A 6,000-nucleotide genomic window follows, 5' to 3' on the forward strand; every position below is an offset into this window, starting at 1 on the left:
AATAAAGAAATAAGAAACGTTAGCACGCCAGGCGAAATACTTAGCGGTATTTCGTCTGTCCTTACGTTCTGAGTTCAAATTCTGCTGAGATCGACTTTGCCTTTCATTCTTTCAGGGGCGATAAATTAAGTATCAGTTGCGCACTGGGGTCGATCTAATCGACTGGCCCCCTCCCCGAAAATTTCGAGCCTTGTGCCTAGTGTAGAAAAGAATAACGAAAACTATCATCCTAAAATGGACAAACATTATTCCACCTTTAAATACTGGATTGTTAAATTGCTTTTAATAAAATGTATGAGTTTTCTAGAATTCAGTAACCGAAGGAACTAATTTCAGTGAAAAATGATTCGCTTTAATTCCAAATCATGATTTGCTTATTGGATATGAAAGAAACATCATTTAGATCAACATCTTGAATTCTACCATCTTATTCACAATGGGAATGAACCAATTCACTTTAGCATATAGTTAGCATAATGTTCGTGTTGATATTAATGGAAATGGAACTAGATAAAGGTGTTATCGCCTGCACCATTTTATTTAAAAAGCAAACTTAATTTTATCCAAGTACACAAATGTTGGATCTGTATGCAAGAGTCTAAATAAGATGTAGATAAACGGAAAACTTTGTCGCCTTAAGTCTTTTCTTATCTATCATTTAATTTATTTCATTAACATTTTGATAAATTGTAGCTTACTCTATGCAATCGTTAATTAAAAGAGCTAGCAAAATACCCAGACAAAATATTTTTCACACTGCTTCAACTTACTATGAATATTTCAATCATTCTTTTTTACTGGAATCGGCAAAAATATACCTGCTTCGAATTAACGAATATTTTAATATTCAAATAACAAAAATGAATTCTCGTATACAGTACTATGAATTATTTAGGTATACACCAAACTCAAAGTTTTTGGCTGATGTGCTCTTTAGATGTTATAGTGTGTGTGTTTGGCGATGCAATCAGGAAAAATAGCTTGATAAGTGCTAATATACGGAACTCTCAGCACTTGAGTCACTCTGTTGCTTCTGCTACACACACATATATATATATATATATATATATATATATATATCAGTAGAAAGGCAAATAAGCACGAGCAGGTTTAATCGCATGTATTTATATGGAATACAAAATACAGAGTACGGAAAAAAATAAATAAACGAAAGGAGTTATGTAATTATCTTATCTTGACAAAGAAAATACGAGAAAAAATTTTCAGCGATTGTATTTAACTCCATGGCGCCAGTGCAAACCATCAGTTCGTAAACAAGCGCAGAATGAATATAATAATAGCTTTTGAGTAGAAGATCATAAATTTGGGGTATGATGTAGTCATTTCAATCCTATGAATTGTAAATTTAACCTGGATGGGATTACAACTGAAAAAATAAAGGATATAGAATACAAGAAGATGCCACTCCAAGGCATTTTGTCTGGCACTTTACTATTTCTGTCACTCCAAAATGATTCATTATTAATTGGTAGAAAGCAAAAAAAGAAACAGTTAAGCATTATTAAGAAAAAATTCCTTTGACCCCATTATTGTCTCTTTCATTACTTTCTAGCTAAAATCTTAAGCAGACAATAAATGAAAATAAGCATGCGATTGCAGAAATAAAGAATTACGCATCAATAACTAATGTGAACAAAGCAATTTTATTGTTTTCGAATTCCTAATACAATTTCTTCAACGGTCTTCCCACCTGTAAAGAACTCCGTATGTGATGTGTAGCAATGTTCTACAGTTAGCAGCGAGCACACAAAAAAGGCACTGTGACACATACTAAACAATTTTAAACTCATTTCTTTTATATTATGCGAAATATTTCATTAGTTATAATATACGTAATTGTATTCTACGTTCATTAATTCCATGTTTCAGTAATATTGTCATGTGTGAAACTTACAACTACTGACATAGGTGTGACGTGAAAAAGATGAAACTCCAAGGGATCGTCCAAGCAGCCTCCAACACGTGACAGGAGATTGAGAAGACGGTTAAAAAACACATGGGGTTAGTCAAATAAAGCAATGACCCCAGAAAGTTCTTCCAAAGCCGTGCAACTGAAAACAAAAAAAGAGATTCGACTTTTATCGCAAAAGTGAACTAAAGATTTTTTTTTTAATTGTTGAAAAGGCGCCAATTTTGAAAAATGTGCTCCAGGAGGGCGGTGGTCACTCACTGTCCTTATTCCTCTATTAGCTAGGTCACTGCTCTTTATGCCATCCTCATCCAAACTTAGATGTCCTCTGACTCTATTCGACCACTGACATATTGGTTTCGGTTTTGACTTGACTGATTTTGTATATTGGTTTCAAATTTTGGCACAAGATCAGAAAGTTCGGGAGGGGAGGCAAGTCGATTACAGCGACCCCAGTGAAAACGGACGAAATGCTAACGATTCTGCTAGCTCGCCTCGAGTGCCGCCAAGCTCTCACCGCCTTCAGCTAGGCGGGCAATGCGATCGGTAGTAGTTCCATTCTCGCGTTCTATAGAGAGTGAGTGGAGGAAAAGTACGACGACGTTCTCGGGGAAACTCTAGGCGTCGACGATAATCAGCTAAACAGTCTGTTCGGAAGAACTTTCGGGCCGGGGCCCATGGATAACTTCCAAAGGTCCCTCGCCTGGCAGTGCTACCGAGGGGCGCTGCCTGTTCGAGATAAACTCTACCGGCACGGAAGTGTCGTCAGCCGGGCCTACCCGAGGTGCGCTCAGGACGACGAAACCGTTCTGCACGCACTCGTCCAGTGCCCGAGTATTGCTGACCTGCGGGTTTATGTCGAACGTCTACTGTCACGTGTAGAACGGATCCGGCTATCAGCTGAATCCATAGTAAAGATTGACTCGCCGACCTTCTTTAACCGGGAGGGCAAGGCAATTTTCCTTTGTCTAGTAGCTGTAACGAAAGAGGTGGTATGGTGGACCCGTTTGAAAGGACTAAAGTCAGACACTTTCCTCTTTGGCTAAGGCCTCATCAACTTTTTCAAGTTCCATTTGAAAAGGAAGGTGAGAGTAGAGAGGGAAGTGCTGTCTCGTAGTAAATCTGTTGAAAGGTGGGTGACTGTTGGAAAAATGGCAAGTATGAACGGACCAATTCTGAGGTTACACCTATAAAAAAAAGGTAATATAGAAGGAGAAGGGGATCTCTACCCCTCCTGACCAGGCTCCCGTGGCTTTTATGGGTTTTTCCACGTGTAACCTTTCAAAGGGCCTCCCCCTATTGGGAGTTTTTATTTGTTATATTTTCGCCGTTATTATTGTTTACACGAACGTTTTCTTTTTGGACAAAACTCTTTGTACCCTTCGTCTTGTCTTTGTCCTTACATGTTTTTGTTTTATATTAGCCCTTAATAAAACAAGAATTAATTAATTAATTATTATTATTATTATTATTACTGCATTATTTATTTCAGGTGTTGACTTAACGCTTGCTCTAAAATTGCTAGCCTTGTGCTAAAATTTGAAACCATCATCACTGCATTATTTTATTAGAAAAACTGAAAGAGTTCTGTTTTCTCTTGGTATGTACAAAAATTACATTTTCTAACCTGTGGCTTTTGAGATGTTCAAGGAAGATGGACCGCTTACAAGGAAGGTTGTTTTTTAACTTCGTTAGCGCACCATTTCACTGAAGTATTAGTTGATACTCGGAAAGTTCCTCGGTAATTACAGTGCCTCAGCCTCACAATCATCCACGATAATGATGGTGTGGTCTCAACAATTTTTAGAGGGTAACACCAGTGTCCTCTGGCATGATCTATAAATAAAGGAGTGTACACGCCTTTTTATTTTAGTTATTTACTGGTTAAGTGGAGGCGCAATGACCCAGTGGTTAGGGCAGCGGACTCGCGGTTTCGATTCCCAGGCTGGGCGTTGTGAGTGTTTATTGAGCGAAAACACCTAAAGCTCCACGAGGCTCCGGCAGGGGATGGTGGCGAACCCTGCTGTACTCTTTCACCACAACTTTCTCTCACTCTTACTTCCTGTTTCTGTTGTGCCTGTATTTCAAAGGGCCAGCCTTGTCACACTGTGTCACGCTGAATATCCCCGAGAACTACGTTAAGGGTACACGTGTCTGTGGAGTGCTCAGCCACTTGCACGCTAATTTCATGTGCAGGCTGTTCTGTTGATCAGATCGACAGGAACCCTCGACGTCGTAAGCGACGGAGTGCCAACAATTTACTGGTTAATTTCGTTGCTTCCTCACCCCATCTTCTTACTGTAAATTGTGAATCGGAGTGGCTACTCCAGCTCATCTCCCTTGCCATCCTCCGATTCAACACCTTTTCTAATTTGTCGGTTCAAGCCATGAGGGGGACTGACAAGCCTTTTTAGAGATATCTTTGCTGCGAGTGGGGAGGAAAGATGATTTAGGCAGAGTCCTTTATCAACTTTAGAAAACTATTTCGTTAAGCATTATGAGACAAATGCAAAAAAAATAAACACGACTCGTGTCAAATGATTTAGAAAGTATAAACTTGCATCCCATAGCTATAAATATTTTGTGAAATCTGAAAGGAAATAATTGTAATCTGTTGCCGTTAATCTCCTACACTCCTTTAAATAACTCACACAGATAGTTTGCTTTATCGTAGTTGTTTTCAACATTTTCTTTGCACGACTCCAAATGAAAACGCGTCAGACGCTGGCCATCTTAATATACTCTATACCATACAGCACAAAACAAGACAAGTTAACAACAATGTTCTTGGGAATAACACTGTTCTTTACAGAATATTCCACAAAATCATATTCCGATATGAAAATAACCAGAAAGCTGCGAGCTGGCAGTCATTAGTACGCTGGCATTTCATCCATTTTGACGTTCTGAGTTTAAATTCCGCCGAGGTCGACTTTGCCTTTCATCCTTTCGCGGTCGATAAAAATATCAGCTACGTCCTGTATCAATGCAATCGACCAGTTCGTTTCCCCAACAAATTCCAGGCTTTGTGCCTGTATTAGAAAAGATATGAAAACAGAGGTGTGGCTGGTTAAGAAGTTCGCTTCGCAGCCACATGGTTGAGGCCCAATCCCACTGCGCGGCCCCCTAGACAAGTGTCTTCTACTAAAGCTCTGAGGCGATCAGGGCTTGGTGGATGAACTTGGTAGGCGGAAACTCTATTGAAGCACACGTAGTATTTGTTACCCATCTTTCTGCGCGACAACCACCGAGATGTAACGTTTCAGAAGTCTGTTAATCCTAACAAACACAAGAGGTTGACAAACCTGAATGTAGCCATTTCATTGGTTGATCGTAATCACAATTCAAAGTTGCATCGATACACCAAACTTGAAAGCAATCTGAGCAAAATTAAGTGGGGTGGGCTCATTTTGCGAATGAGAAAGACTAGATCCAGTTTCTCTAACATCATTATTGGACTTAAGAAAACCGTGCATGGAATGCAGTCTTAATTTCGGCGCAGTTTCATAACCTCTATCTGTACTTTTGTATTCCCTCTGTTGACATCACGACAATGGTTTGATAACTAGCTCTACTATTTCGGCAGATAAAAATAATTTAATGTTTTATTATACCTTATTTTACAACAATGTCGTATTATAGAGTTTAAACATGAAAAAATGTCCAGGAAAAGCTCTGCATTAAACACATTAAAACAAGCGATTGACTTTAACATAGAAAAATGAAGCAGGTAGGTTCCGAGGTTTTGTTCTGTTTTTTGCTTTTTCTCCATAATTCCTCTCACTGTCTGCAAGATTTTCTACTATACTTTTAAAAAAATCAATATTTGAAACGGGGAAACCACCTGAAAATCAGTGAGAAATGAATTATAAAACAAATAAAAAGTTAATATAGTGGGAGGGATGGAGAGAGAAGAAAAATGAGAGGTTGGAAGATCATTTAGCTTTTCCAATAATTAAAAATATTTATACTATCACTTGACTGCAGTGATGACTTCTATAAAAAACAGTGGGATAAAATAGTACATCTTCCTTTAGAAAATTGGTTTAAAGTAGTTTATCGACGTTGGC

This window comes from Octopus bimaculoides, chromosome 13 (genome assembly GCF_001194135.2).
Source record: "Octopus bimaculoides isolate UCB-OBI-ISO-001 chromosome 13, ASM119413v2, whole genome shotgun sequence".
Lineage (NCBI taxonomy): Eukaryota > Metazoa > Mollusca > Cephalopoda > Octopoda > Octopodidae > Octopus > Octopus bimaculoides.